This window comes from Odocoileus virginianus, chromosome 2 (assembly GCF_023699985.2).
Source record: "Odocoileus virginianus isolate 20LAN1187 ecotype Illinois chromosome 2, Ovbor_1.2, whole genome shotgun sequence".
In the NCBI taxonomy this organism is placed as follows: Eukaryota; Metazoa; Chordata; class Mammalia; order Artiodactyla; family Cervidae; genus Odocoileus; species Odocoileus virginianus.
The window spans coordinates 35857-54128 of record NC_069675.1 but is presented as its reverse complement, the minus strand read 5'-3'; the positions used below and the strand labels follow the sequence as shown (position 1 = coordinate 54128).

At 39.3% G+C, this 18272-nt stretch overlaps 2 pseudogenes; one reads left to right on the top strand and one right to left on the bottom strand.

The window, feature by feature from the left end:
* Positions 1–1941: 1941 nt before the first annotated feature.
* On the bottom strand, positions 1942–4924 carry LOC139037435 (cold shock domain-containing protein E1 pseudogene; annotated as a pseudogene).
* A 10924-nt stretch (positions 4925–15848) lies between these two features.
* LOC139037045 (olfactory receptor 4C11-like) lies at positions 15849–16762 on the top strand (annotated as a pseudogene).
* The last annotated feature ends 1510 nt before the right edge of the window (positions 16763–18272 follow it).

The following is an 18272-nucleotide window of genomic DNA, read 5'->3' as shown; positions in this document are numbered from 1 at the left end:
AATCCCAAGGACAGAAGAGCCTGGCAGGCTACAGTCCATGGGATCTCAGTGTCAGACATGACTGGAGCAACTTAGCACATACTCATCCTGTAACTAGGAGTGACGGATAATGGATGCTCTAGAAAGATGGGAGAAAGCATGAAGAGTGAGAAGGTCATTCATATCACAGATGGATGTGCTGCTGCTGTTTGGTAATAAAATTTCAGGAATTAATAACAATTGATAATGAAAATTTTATGAAATTTTGTGAGTAGTATACCCTAATATATATAGTAAAGTGAAAGTGAATTTGCTCAGTCATGTCCGACTCTTTGTGACACCATGGACAGTAGCCTACACCAGGCTCCTCTGTCCATGGTATTTTCTAGGCAAGAGTACTGGAGTGGGTTGCCATTTCCTTCTCCAGGGAATATTCCCGACCCAGGAATTGAACCTAGGTCTCTCGCATTGTAGACAGACATTTTACTGTCTGAGCCACCAGGTAAGTCCAATATATATAGTAAGTGTCCAATAAATATTTGTCAAATGAATGAACTTGTAGTAGGAACTATTAAGTAATGGATTTCATAGTAAAAAGAAAGCTGACCACTGAAGAATTGAATCTTTTGAACTGTGGTGTTGGAGAAGACTCTTGAGAGTCCCTTGGACGGCAAGGAGATCCAACCAGTCCATCCTAAAGGAAATCAGTCCTAAATATTCATTGGAAGGACTGATGTTGAAGATGAAACTCCAATACTTTGGCCACCTGCTGCAAAGAGCTGACTCATTTGAAAAGACCCTGATGATGGGAAAGATTGAAGGCGGGACAAGAAGGGGACGACAGAGGATGAGATGGTTGGAAGGCATCACCTTTGTGATCGACAAGTTTGAGGAAACTCTGGGAGTTGCTGATGGACAGGGAGGCCTGGCATGCTGCAGTCCATGGGGTCACAAAGAGTCAGACATGACTGAGCAACTGAATTAACTAAATACTATTTGTTGTCATTGGTATATATATGTATAGTGCATTGACTAAATTTTCTAGCCAACTATTTCTGTTCTCCTCATTAATTTTTTTGGTTATTTTTAGAACTCTGAAAAAGAGTAATTTTCTTTACTTGATAGATCCTTGTGTACTGAACACCTATGCAAGAATATTTTTTTTTAGCAAGTCTACTGAAACTGTAAATTCACAGAATATGACTATGTTAAATTGTGTGTAGAACAGGAAATGGTAACCCATTCCATTATTCTTGCTTGGAAAATTTCATGGATGGAGGAGCCTGGTGGGCTACAGTCCATAGGATTGTAAAGAGTTGGACACTACTGAGCATTCATGAGCATACACACACACACACACACACACACACACACACACAGAGAACATAATATTGAAGAATATAAATTATCAATTTGCAAACTAATTATCTTGAAAGTAAAATGACTCATAAAATGAATTTTCCAAGGGTCAATTAAATATTTCCATCTTCACTCTAGAGAGTGTGTCAGTTCAATTCAATTTAGTTGCTCAGTCATGTCCGACTCTTTGTGACCCCATGGACTGCAGCACTTCAGGCTGCCCTGTCCATCACCAACTCCCAGAGTTTATCCAAACTCATGTCCATTGAGTTTCTGATGTCATCCAACCATCTCATCCTCCGCTGTCCCTTTCTCCCATCTTCAGTCTTTCCCAGCATCAGTGTCTTTTCAAATGAGTCAGCTCTTCGCATCAGGTGGCCAGAGTATTGGAGCTTCAACTTCAGCATCAGTCCTTCCAATGAATATTCAGGACCGATTTCCTTTAGGATGGACTGGTTGGATCTTCTTGCAGTCCAAGGGATTCTCAAGACTCTTCTCAAACACCACAGTTCAAAAGCATCAATTCATAAGTGCTCAGCTTTTTTTTTTTAATTTTAAAATGGTTTTCTTAAATTTATTTATTTTTTTAAACATAACACGAGGAAGGTGTTAAAACTGGTGTAATAGCTCAATAGAGTAAGTATTCCAGATTTTGGGAGGGATGAAGAGGGAGATATTCAGAACCCTTCACCAGAATCCCCCCAACTTGATCATAGTGGATTAATGATGTGCTTTGTGGATGTGGTTAGTCAATGACACCAGCTTGACAGATCTTTCTTTCTGCACCAAATTCCATTGAGTTATCTGGTCCGCTTGGCTGATGAAGAACCATCAGGCGAGGAGCACTGGCGTCATCCAGGGTGATATTCTTCAAGCGAATGACCAACCTATCAGGTCGTGGAGCTGCAACAGCCTTGGGGCCCTCGCAGACTCGCCAAACATTACAAGCACTGCACTTGCCAGTGCGCTGATTAAGAATCACTGAGAATTCCACCTCATCTCCTGCCTGTAGCTCAATGCCATCCTGAACTTCTTTCACATGGAAAAAGAGCTTCTTGCTATCTCCTACTTCATAGTTAATGAAGCCAAACTGATCTTTCACACACTCCACTGTAGCCCTGCGCAGAGGTGTGATGTTGTAGGCCATAGTCTGTGCATTCTGGCCCAGAACACACAACTGGAACTTGACGCTCTCCCCTTTCTGTAGGCAGTCCCCTTTGTTGGCCATCCCAACTATGCCAAATGGATAGACCTCACCTTTCATATCCCCTTCGTCCACGATCTCAATCATTCCTTGGTATTCAGTCTGTGTTGGATCAACACTCCTCAAGGGGCGAATGACTTTACCAGAGTAGATGGTGGGATCAGCTTCCTCAGTAATGCCATTCACTGAGTGTGTTTTGTTCACTTTTTCTGCACTGACTTTGTTGCCTTTTCCTTTGGACAAGCTGTACTCGACCATGTCCCCCAGTTCCAGGCTATCAACATCACCAGAGAACTCACTGTAATGGAAAAAGATTTCCTTATCATGATTGGCTGTTTCAATAAATCCAAAATTATCCTTCAAAGTTGCCACATAACCCAAGAGCCTCTTGGAGTTCGAATTACGACCTAAGAGTCGCACACAAGTTGCAATCTGCTGTCCAGGCCTCTGTTTGTCACTAATACTAAATTCAACCTTGTCTCCTATTTGAGGAGAAGTAGATCCTTCCACATCCTTGGCTTGAAAAGCAATAGTCAATTTCACTCCACAATCATCATAAGCAATAATGCCATCCTCAGCTTCCTTTTCTTTGCCTTTATTTGGGCTAGTGGTTTTAGGATTCGAAAAAGTGGCCTCTTTTTCTACAGTGCCCAGAAAACGATGATCTGAATGGGAGTGGAACGAAACCGTGCCCTTGGGAAGTTTTTTAATCCTAATAGCATGATTTCTTTGGGCAGACAGCATATCAGGAACCACAGTAAACTCTACTTCATCTGCAATATGAAGCTGGTTCCCATCCAGAATTTCACTGAAGTGGAAGAACATACGAGCATCACGATCCACACACTTGATGAAACCAAAACCATCTCTCATGGCAGCAATTACACCCATCTCTCTGGCTTCATTAGTGAACTGAAATGTATTTGATAGAACTTCTATGTTGGTTGCTCGTTCTAATTTGTCACGACGGTCTGTTGAAATATTAAACCTAACGTGGTCACCTTCCAACAGGGTCACCTTGGATTTTGTATCTTTGTCTCCAAAGGGAAGTTCTTTAGGAATCACAAAATCAACTTTGATGCGTCCTGGCAATGGGTCATTCTGGTTTTTACTGGGTACTTTGGGGATAACTTTGGTTACAGTTCCTTCAAAATGTTCAATGCTGATATCTTCAAAAATGACTGTTCCTTGAGGCAAAAGTCTGACATCTGTTGCAACTTCTTTACCATTTCGGTCCTTGATTGTGAATTCCACGTCATCTCCAGGCTGTAAGGATTCTAAGTCACCCTTAAATTCACTATAGTGAAAGAATATCTCCTTTACAATATCTCCTCTTTCAATAAAGCCAAACGCCTCTTTCATGGCACAAACTACTCCCTGATAGCGAGCTTGTTTCTTTTTCAACAGCATAATATTACGAGCACTTACAGCACCAGTATGTTTATTGTTATCAATTACAAAGTTTATTTTATCTCCAGTTTCCAGCTGAACATTCCCTTCAACATCTTCAGGGGTGTAAGTCAGATAAAACACTTTCCCATTACGTTCGTAGCATACACTCCCTGTTGGACTCTGACCCGGGGCAGCTGGAGATTTACTCTCTAAGTTGTGAGGAACAGCGCACACAACTTGTCCATTAATTCGTTCTTCAGGGAGGATTTCTTGTTTTATCTTCACCAGTTTAACAGCAATGGGTTTCCCAGTCCGCCGGTCAGATGATACTTCAAATTCAACATCATCTCCTACTTTTAAGTCCTGCAGGTTGCCATTATACTGTGAACAGTGGAAGAAAAGTCTAGCTTGACGTTCTGAACACTGAATAAATCCATAAGAGGTTAGCAGTTTTTCAATAACCCCAGTTTCACGCAGTGCTGCTGAAGTACCATTGGGGTACCCATTATGTCCATTGTTGTGGAGAAGGTTTGGATCAAAGCTCATCTCGCAGTGATAATCAAATATTGCACTTTCAGTAGTATTTGCTGATTCTTCTTTTTCAGCAGACGTTTCAAAGAATGAAAGTTGCTAGTATTAAAAAAAAAAAGAGCGAGAGAAAACGATCTATCAAGCTAATAAAGAATACAACTGCTGCTGCACCGGGCAATCTCACAGTACAGCACTGAAGAAAACAAAGACTACTAGCAGCGTTGGGAAGTGCTCTTTCAAAGCTGTTGAGTAGGCACAAACTTCTTGTTTCAGATCAAGTGTTGTGTCTTCAACTTAAGTGTACTCTTCTTTGGTCTTGTTGGTTGTTTCGAGGTTTGTTCCTTGCCTGATCTGAACTTGAAGCAGCAGTTTCAGGTGGTAAAGTCTGTTCTGTTACACTTCATACCCAACAGCTCAGCGCCCCCTCTCCAGCGCCGCCATAAGCAGCACGGCCCGGTACCTCAGCTTTTTTTTATAATCCAACTCTCACATCTATACATGACTACTGGAAAAACCACAGCTTTGACTAGACACACCTTTGTTGTCAAAGTAATGTCTCTTCTTTTTAGTGTGCTGTCTAGGTTGGTCATAATTTTCCTTCCAAGGAGTAAGCCTCTTTTAATTTTATGGCTGCAGTCACCATCTGCAGTGATTTTGGAGCCCCCGAAAATTAAGTCTGTCACTGTTTCCACTGTTTCCCCAACTACTTGGCATGAAGTGTTGGGACCAAATGCCTAATCTTACCTTTCTGAATGTTGAATTTTAAACCAACTTTTTCACTCAGAAGCTATTACACTAGAATGCAGCTTCCTTTCAAATGTCTATTTAATTTTCTCATAAAGTAGAGAGATTATAGATGAACAGAGCCGAAGGACAAGAACACTTGGATTTCATCTGAGATTATGGTTTGGAGAAGGAGGCATATGCTGATCCTTGGAAGATGGCAATTCAGTGTCAAACACTCATCACCTAGTAGGTTTCAGACACTGTAGACATTATGCCAGCCACTATGGGAGGGACAGTGATGAAACACGCCTGAATAGCTAACGTGTTCTTGTAGGTACCAGTGAGTTTTTGTCAACAAGGACTTATGTACACTTCCCTAAACTCCCTGTTTATGACAGACACTTGATCATAATTTTCTTTCCACAGATGTGAGATTTCAAAAGTAAATTTTCATGCAAGAGGAAATAACTCTTACTTGTGTGTAGCACTTCTCAGCTTATAAGACACATCTGAAAATTACAATTAGTAGCCTCACAGACACAGAGGAATTCATGGAAGTTCGGAGCACTTAGATGACTATAGAGTCACAGAGTTGAAACCACTAGGAGAATCCAGATCTCATGGAGACAGCCCAATGCTTTATCAGTAAATTATAACCTCAAACATTGTCCTAGAGATGTTTTACAGGTGACAAGCTCTGAGTGTTTGAAGAAATGGAAAACATCATGGGAAAAAATAAGAAAGACTTGAAAGGAGAACTGGGGCAAATTACCAAGGATATGCTCCACTGTCACCGTGACTGCACTGTTTTTATTCTGAGACAGTCAGATAACAATGCTTTCATGATTAACAAGTATCATTCTTTATTCTTTGTAGGTAATACAGGCTCAGAAAGGTATTACTTACTGAATGGATGTCCTCGGGCCTCCCAACAAAGTGACTGAATTTGTCTTCCTGGGACTCCCACAGAATCCACACCTGCAGAAAATACTCTTTGTTGTCTTTTTGTTCATCTTCCTGTTTACTGTGTTGGCCAATCTGCTCATTGTCATCACTATCTCCCTCAGTCCCACAGTTTCTGTTCCCATGTACTTCTTTCTCACTTACTTGGCCTCATTAGATACTTCCTTCACCTCTGTGAGCATGCCCAAAATGATGATTGATCTGTTGTACCAGAGGAAAACCATCTCCTGGGGTGGCTGCCAAACTCAGCTCTTTTTGGAGCACTTCATAGGAGGATCAGAGATCACTGTCCTCACTGGCATGGCCTATGACCACTATGCGGCCATTTGCAACGCTTTGCACTACACAGTCATCATGCAACCATCATGCGACAGGAGTTCTGCCAGCTCCTGGTGGTGGTGGCCTGGATTGGAGGGATCCTGCGTGGTACAGTCCAGATCCTTTTCTCAATGGACTTGACATTCTGTGGTCCCAATATCATTGACCATTTTGTGTGATTTCTTCTCACTGTTGAAACTTGCCTGCAGCGACTGCTGTAGGCTGGGAATAGTGGTAGCAGCCAACAGTGGGGGCATGTGTTTGCTTCTTTTTGTCATCCTAGTCACCTCCTACATAGCTATCCTGAGCTCCTTGAAATTCCATGGCTCTGAAGGATGGCAAAAAGCCCTCTCTACATGTGTCCCATTTTATAGTAGTGGTTCTCTTTTTTGGTCCTTGTATGTTCACCTACACATGTCCTGTGGCCATTTACCTTGAGGACAAGTGGGTGACTATGTTCTTTGCAATCCTCTGTCCCATGTTAAATCCTATCATTTACACAGTGAAAAACACAGAAGTGAAAAAAGCTATGAGGAATCTGTTGAAGCAGAGGGTCACTTAGGATATTCAGGATGCCAAGAAAGTGATTATTTATATACATAGGAAGGATTACATCTATTTTAGATTGTGAGAAAAAAGTTAATAAATTTTGCAGCTCATTGATGAAAAAGAAAGGCCTATAAAATAATATGTGGTGAATAGTTACTAACAGATTGGTATTTATTTAGCATTTTGATAACTTTTAAATTGCTTTGTCAGGGCTTCAATATTCACATTCATAGTTTCAAAATAATTAATTGAAACAATAAGAAACTCCTAATTCAATAATTGTAGAATATATTAGTCTCCAGTGTTTTATTGCTGCTTTTCCAAATTCTCACATATGTTTCATGTATAAAATTGATTTTTCCATAGGAAGCTCATGTTAGAATACTTGTTTTTTCTTAGGCTATCATAAATCCACAGAGAAGGCCAAGGCAACCCACTCCAGTACTCTTGCCTGGAGAATCCCATGGATGGAGGAGCCTGGTAGGCTACAGTCCATGGGGTCGTTAAGAGTCAGACATGACTGAGCGACTTCACTTTCAATTTTCACTTTCATGCATTGGAGAAGGAAATGGCAACCCACTCCAGTATTCTTGCCTGGAGAATCCCAGGGATGGGGGAGCCTGGTGGGCTGCTGTCTATGGGGTCGCACAGAGTTGGACACGACAGCAGCATCATAAATCCAATAAAAGAAAATTTTTGATAAATACATGGGAAAGGGACAGATGGTGAGTGAAAAACTCAACGCTATTTTTTTCGGTTAATTTATGAAATTCAACAAGAGAAACACACACAAAAGGAGGAAATAATAATTCACAATCTAATTATTTTATTAGCACGAAAACAGCCAGAATTTGAAATTACTCTTCATTTGCTCTTAAATATCTTTAAATATCTTTACGGCTCACAGTTTTTCTGAATCTGAAGGAAAAGTTTTCTTTTTCTTGAGCTATTAGAAACTGGAGTTGGGGGTTCCGTTCAGTTCAGTCCAGTCACTTAGTCTCGCCTGACTCTTTGTGACTCCAAGGACTGCAGCACACTAGGCCGCCCTGTCCATCTCCAACTCCCAGAGTTTACCCAAACTATGTTCATTGAATCAGCAATGCCATCCAACCATCTCATCCTCTGTCGTCCCCTTCTCCTCCCACCTTCGATCTTTCTCAGCATCAGGATCTTTTCAAATGAGTCAGCTCTTCGCATCAGGTGGCCAAAGTATTGGAGTTTCAGCTTCAGAATCAGTCCTTCCAATGAATATTCAGGACTGATTTCCTTTAGGATGGACTGGTTGGATCTCCTTGCAGTCCAAGGGACTCTCAAGAGTCTTCTCCAATGCCACAGTTCAAAAGCATTAATTCTTCAGCACCCAACTTTTTTTATAGTTCAACTTTCACATCCATATATGACTACTGGAAAAACCATAGCCTTGACTAGATAGACCTTGGTTGGCAAAGTAACGTCTCTGCTTTTTAATATGCTGTCTGTGTTGGTCATAACTTTTCTCCCAAGGAGTTAGTGTCTTTTAATTTCATGGCTGCGGTCACCATCTGAAGTGATTTTGGACCCCCCCCCCCCAAAAAAAATAAAATCTGCCATTGTTTCCACTGCTTCTTCATTTATTTGTCATGAAATGATGGAACCAGATTCCATGATCTTAGTTTTCTGAATGTTGAGTTTTAAGCCAACTTTTTCACTCTCCTCTTTCAATTTCATCAAGAGGCTCTTTAGTTCTTCATAACTTCCTTCCATAAGGGTGGTGTCATCTACATATCTGAGGTTATTGATATTTCTCCCGGCAATCTTGATTCCAGCTTGTGCTTCATCAAGCCCAGCATTTCTCATGACATACTCTGTATATAAGTTAAATAAGCAGGGTGACAATATACAGTCTTGATGTACTCCTTTTCCTATTTGGAACCAGTCTGTTGTTCCTTGTCCAGTTCTAACTGTTGCTTCCTGACCTGCTTACAGATTTTTCAGGAGGCAGGCCAGGTGGTCTGGTATTCCCATCTCTTTCAGAATTTTCCACAGTTTATTGTGATTCACACAGTCAAAGGCTTTGACATAGGCAATAAAGCAGAAATAGATGTTTCTCTGGAACTCTCTTGCTCTTTTGATGATCCAACAGATGTTGGCAATTTGATCTCTGGTTCCTCTGCCTTGTCTAAAACTGGCTTGAACATCTGGAAGTTCACGGTTCACATATCACTGAAGACTGGCTTGGAGAATTTTGAGCATTACTTTACTGAAGTGTGAGATGAGTGCAACTGTGAAGTAGTTTGAGCATTCTTTGGGATTGCCTTTCTTAGGGATTGGAATGAAAAGTGACCTTTTCCAGTCTTGTGGTCACTGCTGAGTTTTCCAAATTTGCTGGCATATTAAGTGCAGTACTTTCACAGCATCATCTTTTAGGATTTGAAAGAGCTCAACTGGAATTCCGTCACTTCCACTAGTTTTGTTCATAGTGATGCTTCCTAAGGCCCACTTGACTTCACAGTCCAGGATGTCTGGCTCTAGGTGCGTTTTCTCAACATCATGATTATCTGGGTTGTTGAAGTTTTTTTTTTTTTTTTTTTTTTTGTGGGGAGGGAGGTGGGTAAACACCTTTTATTAAATTTCAACAAGAGATATATGTTTAGGTTCTAAAGCTATTGCTCTGTAGGCCTGAGTTTAGGCCTCAGAGTTTAGGAATAGTTTACTCCAATTAAGTTTCCAAGAACTAAATTAAGAAGTTCACTCCATTTTCAGAGCGTTCTCCCTGCTCCTATATAGACCTTGCTGTTCTGTCTGACCCATTGTTTCCAGAAAGGAGCTGTGTGAATTATGGCTACATGAAGAGTTCCTTTTCTTCATAAACTCTTTACATCCCAACATCACTTGTGATAGAAGGCAATGACAAATCTCAATGAAGTATAGTTTGTGTGTTTTATTCAAGCTTCACAAAATTCACTTTCTAAGTAAATGAAAGTTGAAGATATGAAACATACACTCTGTTGGAAGTCATCTGTTTGGTTTTAAGAAAAGAGGCAAGTTTCTCAATCGGTCTGAAATATTTTCTTCTGTGTTGTGCTTAGTCTCTCAGTCATGTCTGACTCTTTGTGACCCCATGGACTGTAGCCTGCCAGGCTCCTCTGTCCATGAGATTCTCCAGCAACAATACTGGAGTGGGTTGCACTCTTCCAAGGGATCTTCCCAACCCAGGGATTGAACCCAGGTCTCCTGTACTGCAGGCGATTCTTTATCATCTGAGCCATAAACACCGATCTCTTGGAATCTATACTCAGTTTGTCTTCTAACAAATGACAGCACTCCTGCGGAGTTTTTCTACCAATGAAGAATTATGGTGGTCCAGGCTTCCTAGGCCTTCCCTGGACTCAGCACATAGTTGAAGTACCTTTCAAATGCATCTCTGCTCACAGAGGATGCAACACATGGAATGAAGGCCAGCTTGGCAGAAGTTTCTCTCTCGGGGAGCTCCTGGTTCAAAGTCTATGGTCAGTGCTGATCTTTCTGGGACAGAGTATGAAATTGGGCTCCACTTTCTACACACCTGGGTTTTCAAGATCCTTGACAATCCTTGAGACAACACACAACAACAGTCTCTCTTTAATTGGGGTAAGTGATGGTGTGGTTGTTCAGGAAGAAAGAAGCTGAACTGTGGGATGAAATCTCAGATAAAATGACTTTCTCTAAGATGTTTGCTCTCCTTCCCACTCTATGTCTTTCTATATCCCATCCCCGACTCTTCTTTCCCTGGTACCCGCTCACTCCTCTCTCCTGTTCTGACTACATTAGGCTGCTTCTTTCCTCCTCTTCACTATTATCTAGTTAGATCTTAATTTTTTTTTTGCTTTAATATTAGCCTAATGCACTTAGTTTTGGAGTCAGGACAGAAATTTAAGGTATCAATTGCAATTCTTCTCTCATGACTCATGATTTCTCTTTTCTAAGATGCAATCTATGTGATGATTAGAATTTGATATTTTACATGAGATGTAGGGTGAATGCTGAGAGAGAGTCTATGTAGTAACATCCCTTTCTAGCTCTACCCTAAGTACCTTAATTAAAACACTCTGTATCACAGGTCATGTTTTGTAACTAGAAATGGATGAATCTCATGGCCAGTCCAGTTTCCTTGCAAAAAAAATGTGTATGTCAAATGAAATAGCACAAGAAAAAATGTGTTTGAATGATAAGATTATGGAAAAAGAATAATATTTAATCTTGAATTGCCTTATTCAATCATACACACTCACACACACACACACACACACACACACACAATATGGAACATAGGAGGTAGAGGCAGATGGTTATTTAACAAGAAGAATGGAAAAAATTTGGCACCAAATATATTTGAATCAGTTAACAGTTCAGTAGGTAAAAGTAAAATGTAAGCATCAAGGAAGGAAAAAGACCTTCTACTACCATGATGCCCTCCCAAATCAAAGAGGCAGGGTGGTCCAGAAAAGTTTGGAGATAATGGCTGAATTCAATAATAAAATTCTCAGGTAATATTGATTTAAACTAATGCACACATCCTGTCAATGATCCTTTTCTGTTTTTTATGTCCTCCAAACTTTCTCTTTGCATACTTAAAATAAAATAGAACTAGTTGAACTGGATGTCATGGTTATCTGTTACCTACCCAAAATTTGCCTCTTAAAACCTTTGGATTTAAGGAGAGTGCAGTTTTTAATGATGGGAGCATCTATTTTCCCTGAAGCAATGAATGTTCCCTTTCTAAAAGTATTTAATCATTCTTCTATCCTAACTCCTCTTCTTCTCATAGCAAAGGGCTCCCTCTTTTGCTTTTATCCCCTACTGGAAACCTAATGTACTAAAGTTAAATAATCATTGATTTATTTTATTTTTTTAATAATCAGCAGAGAAAATTGCAACTTCCAATCAGAGTTTGTAATTATTTTGATATATCTAGTTTCTCATAGTGAACTAATATTATTTTAGCTCAACTGCATGGAAAATCAATTTTGTTTAGATGTGTAACTTTACTAGAATTAAATAGTTTGATTTACTGATATTGATATTTTTATCTTACTTAGGGAAACCCTGTATAAACTTTTTGAATATTTAATTTTCAGAGAACTTTTTGGAAATTGCAATTTAACTCAATTAAACCATAATTTCACTTATTTCCCATGTTTAAACCTTTAACGACCAATCAACTTATTTTCTAGGATCTTTCTGATATCGAGTTAAAGTTCATTTAGTATTATTGCAGAGTTGTGTGTAGTTTTTCAATGATTAAGAATCTTACATAGAGAAATGGTATCCCACCAGAATCGTTGTGAGGAGGTTGAGGACACCTTTTCATGCTCTGTAAGTTGACTCCAGATGTGAGCAGGTTCTCAGTACACATTTGATGACTGAGTTGATGGTGTTATTCAGTTCAGTTCATTTCAGTTCAGTCGCTCAGTCTTGTCTGACTCTTTGTGACCCCATGAATCACAGCATGCCAGGCCTCCCTGTCCATCACCAACTCCTGGAGTTTACTCAAACCCATGTCCATCGAGTCGGTGATGCCATCCAGCCATCTCATCCTCTGTCATCCCCTTCTCCTCCTGCCCCCAATCCCTCCCAGCATCAGGGTCTTTTCCAATGAGTCAACTCTTCGCATGAGGTGGCCAAAGTATTGGAGTTTCAGCTTCAGCATCAGTCCTTCCAATGAACATCCAGGACTGATCTCCTTTAGCATGGACAGGTTAAATCTCCTGGCAACCCAAGGGACTCTCAAAAGTCTTCTCCAACACCATAGTTCAAAAGCATCAATTTTTCAGTGCTCAGCTTTCTTCATAGTCCAACTCTCACATCTGTACATGACCACTGGAAAAACCATAGCCTTGACTAGATGGACCTTTGTTGGCAAAGTAATGTCTCTGCTTTTTTAATATGCTATCTATGTTGATCATAACTTTCCTTCCAAGGAGTAAGTGTCTTTTAATTTCATGGCTGCAATCACCATCAGCAGTGATTTTATTGAATCACTAAAGAATCGATGATTAATCAGAAGGAGGAAGTGTACATCAAAATTCATGTTAAAATTTGCTCATTTGACATTAAATTTTAAAGGCATGATTGACTAAAACGGAAACAGGAGTGTAAAATTGATAGAGTTTATTGCATAATGTTGAAAAAAAAAAAGAGCTCAAAACTTAAAGATATCAAAAATTAAACAGACATAGCATACAAAATTCAAAACAAATGAAATATAATAAATTAAAATATACAAAAATGTTATACTCTATTGCTAATCAAAATATATATTTCATAATTTTAATTCTGTTAACTAAGCAAATATAATAATGCCTCAAGTTAATTTTTTATTTATAATTTATGCCATATTGCTATAGTTTTATAAACAATGGAAAATGACCTAATTTGTACATAAAAATATTTCACATATATGTGTGTGTGTATACATACAGTATATATAGATATATATCTGAAAACTCAGCAGAATGTGTAAGGAACTAACTTTTACTTCTGGTTTATGGGCTCCCCTGGTGTCTCAGATGGTAAAGAATCTGCCTGCAATGCAGGAGACCTGGGTTGGATCCCTGGCTTGGAAAGATATCCTGGAGAAGGGAATGGCAGCCCACTTGCCTGGAGAATCCCAAGGACAGAAGAGCCTGGTTGGGTTCATGGGGTCACAAAGAGTCTGGCAGGACTGAGTGGTTAACACCACCATGGGATTTATTAAGTATGAATTTTTGAAGGGCACTTTTCTCACCCTGTAATACATTGCAAGTTTTGGAAATTTTATTATGCAGATATACCCATACAATAATTAATTTTCTAAGAAATATTGAAGCAACCAAATCGAAAGATTATTTGAGAATAGTGTCAATAATTATGGGCTTCCCTGGTGGCTCAGTGGTAGAACATGCTTGCAATGAAGGAGATGTAGGCTCAATTCCTGGGTCAGAAAGATCCCCCAGAGAAGGAAATAGCCACCCATTCCAGTATTCTTACCTGGAAAATCCCATGGACAGAGGTGCCTGGTGGGCCACAGTCCATGTGACTTAAAATAGTGATATTTATATTAGCAATCCCCTTGGCATACCTTTGATTAAACTATTAAAATAAGCACAAGCTATATGAGAAGAGTTTATTAAAAATATTTTAATTAAGATGAAAATTTGGAAAAACAAAAAATAAATGGTAGAATTTATACTTTAAGATTCTGATACATTAATTTTGAGCTCCCCTAATTTTGTGGTCAGCTGGTAAAGAACCTGTCTGCAATGGAGACCTGGGTTTGATATCTGGGTTGGGAAGATCCCCCAGAGGAAGAAATGGCAACACACTCCAGTATGCTTGCCGGAGAACACTACGGACAGAGGAGCCTGGTGGAGTCCACGGTGTCACAAAGAGTCAAGCATGACCGAGTGACTACCATCATGTCTATTTATAATTGCTAAGTAGATAGTTACACTACAAATACAGTTTAGCTAACAGAGAAAAGGCTTTTAAGTTAAAAAAGGATCATAGAGGATCCTGCTGTGATTTATGTCGGAGAGTGTTTTGCCTATGTTCTCCTCATCGAAACATGTATATCTAGGGTGAAACAGATCACCAGCCCAGGTTGGATGCATGAGACAAGTACTCGGGCCTGGTGCACTGGGAAGACCCAGAGGGATCGGGTGGAGAGGGAGGTGGGAGGGGGGACCGGGATGGGGAATACATGTAAATCCATGGCTAATTCATTTCAGTGTATGACAAAAACCACTGCAATGTTGTAAAGTAATTAGCCTCCAATTAATAAAAATAAATGGAAAAAAAAAGGAAAATCAGAAAATATAAGATGATTGAAATTATATAGATATACTTACATAAGGAAAAAGTAAAGGAGAGCAAGGAGATATATTTTTATGTTGAATTTCTGAAATAAATTTTTAAACTTACATTTTAAAGAGATAAAAATTGAAAGAATGCAATCTTCTAGATGACAGTGGTAGGAGAATCAGATATGAAAGAGGATAGTACACAAGTTACAGAAATATAGAAAGTGAAATAACAGGTTGAGTCCACAGAATGTGAAATTTACTAGCATGCATCTAACAAATGTAATGGTTTATGTCAAATAAATAGCAATTTTCCAAAATATTGCTAGCCTCAATGATTTGCTTAAATATCTCATGTTCCCTAGCTGGCAATGAAGGTAAAGTTAGAGTTGCAGTGAGCCTAAGGAGGGAAAAATAAGCTTCTTTCTTAAGTATAACCCAACAAAGATACTGAAGAGATCAGGAATAATGGCTAGAAACTGTTGTTCAAATCAAGAAGTGTATTCACTCAGGAAAGAATCTCCAAATATATTATTTCTAAGTTATGTAAGGGTATTATTATTCAGTAATTGATGTGCATACAAATTATATGCACATATATGTATCATATGCATATGCTTAATAATGTATCTGTTAGATTCTCTGTCATATAAGGAAAGAGCATCAAGACATTAAAATAATCTGACTAAGATCATAAACAAATTCACTAGTTTTCAGACCATGGTAGTGTGCACAATCACTTGAGAGCTTTTCCCTGCTCCCCCCCTAAAAAAAATTGGCAACCCATAAGAAGACCTTGAATCAATGCCAGTGTTTAAAGCATGTCAACATTTAAAAAAATTCCTGAGTGAGTATAGTGTATGAAAACTGAGAAACACTAAGTTATACATTTGATGAAACTAGAACTCTAAAAATTGCAATTCTGCATCCAAATACACTGCAACTGCTAAGTCACCATTTCTCCAACTTTTTTTTTTTTTGCAGATGAACCACTTCTCAGTTGTGTCTGTTCTATATTCACCATAACCATGGAGGTGGACAGCAGTATGAATGAGTTCATTCTGCTTGGGTTAACACAGAATCTACTAAAGGACAAAGTAGTATCTGTTACCTTCTTATTTCTATGCCTTGGGACTCTGTTGGCAAACTTTCTAATTGTGATGACCATACGATATAGCCAGACACTTCAGAGCCCTATGTACTTCTTCTTTTTCTATTTATCCTTTTTTGATGCCTGTTTTTCAACAACCCACTGCCCCTAGGTTGATTGTAGATTCTGTATCTGAGAAGAAAGCCATCTCCTTCAATGAGTGCATGACCCAGATCTTTGCATTTCACTTCTTTGGGTGCATGGAGATCTTGGTACTTGTCCTCATGTCCTTTGATTGCTATGTGGCCATTTGCAAGCCCCTGCATTCACAGCCATCATGAGCCAGTGTGTCTGTGGCTCACTGGTGAAACTGGCCTGGATGGGGTCTTGTATCCATGCTTCAGCACAGATTCTCCTGGCTTTGAAAGTACCCTTCTGTGGCCCCAGTGTTATTGATCACTATTTTTGGGATATGCAGACGTTGTTGAAACTAGCTTGTGTGGATACTTATGTCATCAACCTACTCATAGTGTTTAACAGTGGGGTCATTGCATGGTGAGTTTCCTGTTGCTGCTTGTCTCCTATGTTTTCTTTTTACATTCTCTGACTAACTGTAGCACAGACAGAAGAAGGAACGCCCTTTCCACATGCACCTCCCACATTATTGTTATTGTCTTATTCTTTGTTCTGTGTATAAATATATATGTTCACCCTCTAACTGCATTTCCAGTGGACAAGATGGTGGCTGTGTTTTACACTATTGTGACACCCTTGCTCAACCCCCTGATTTACACTCTGAGGAATGCAGAAGTCAAACAGGCCATGAAAAATTTATGGTGCAACAAAGTCTGACTCGAGATGGCAAAGAGCAGAAGATGCCAACTGCTCATTTTGTCAGAGTTTAAGTATAATTGGATTGATGGAAAACAAAAAATGTTCTCATTCTATTGTGGACAGTATAACTGTGTTCCAGTCCAGCATTTAGGGGAACAGGCAGAATGAGCACCCAGCAAAATCTGTATTATTTTAACCAATGTCTCAGAGAAAGAAACCGAAGTTCCATCATCTTTGTGGGGGCACAAGCCCACTCCTCACTTCTGCTGTCTGCTTTGATGTTTCTACTTGTGAGCCATATCCTGTTCTTTCTATACATTTACCTTCTGGTTTTGTGCATCATTTTTTGTTTGTTTGTTTATGTTTCTTGTTCAAGTTTAATAGTTTGTCCCTGATTTCTATCATCCATTTTGTTGGTAAACCAGATCTGCAATGACTGTGTCTATATCTTATACTTTCTGGCTTAAAAGTCAATAGCATAATGTCACACCCAGAAACCTATGGTCCCCAAGGAGCATAAATATCAACTAGTTAAGCCTCTATTTGGTGCTTGTCTCCTCTCTTTAATACTCTTAAAAATTAGCGTTTCCTTTGCCTGACTATGTACAGGGAAATAACGCCTCACTTCCTATTCAAATCAGATAATTCTATTCATAACAAAGATATTCATTGTATTGATACATAATTTCTCTATATATACATTAATATGTTTTGTTCATCATGCCGATTATCATTTTCATATTTCTTAGCTTTTTATATATTACTGTTCTTGTATTTTAAGTTCATGGATACTTCCCTAATCTTTGGTTACTTCTGAATGGATGACCATTTTATAAAGCTGTTAGAGTTATATTGTAAATAGTAACATCTCATGGATGAGATCATACATATGAAAAAGGCAATAATTGACAAATAAAATAGAACTAATGTCATAATGTGTGTGTGTGTGCTCAGTTGCTCAGTCATGTCTGACTGTGTTGAGACCCCATGGACTGCACCCTGCCAGGCTCTTCTGTCCATGTAATTCTCCAGGCAAGAATACTGGAGTGAGTTGTCATTTCCTTATCTAGGAGATGTTCGTGACCCAGTGATAAAGCCTGCATTTCTTGCATCTCCTGTATTGGCAGGCAGATTCTGTGCCACCTGAGAAGCTCATATTTTTCATGTATCTCACTAAATTTACATTTTTGTTTGAGTAATGTTAACTAATGAGTATTAACAGTAGGAACCAGCCCACAAGGGAACAGATGTTGAGTCTATCTCTGAGAATAAATATAATCAAGACTATTTTGCTATAGTTGAAACTCCAATACTTTGGCCACATGATGGGAAGAACTGACTCATTAGAAAAAACCCTGATGCTGGGAAAGATTGAAGGCAGGAGAAGAAGGGGATGACAAAGGATTAGGTAGTTCGGTGGCATCACAGACTCAATGGACATAAGTTTGAGCAAGCTCCGGGAGTTGGTGATGGACAGGGAAGACTGGCGTGCTGCAGTACATGGTGTCACAAAGAGTCGGACACAACT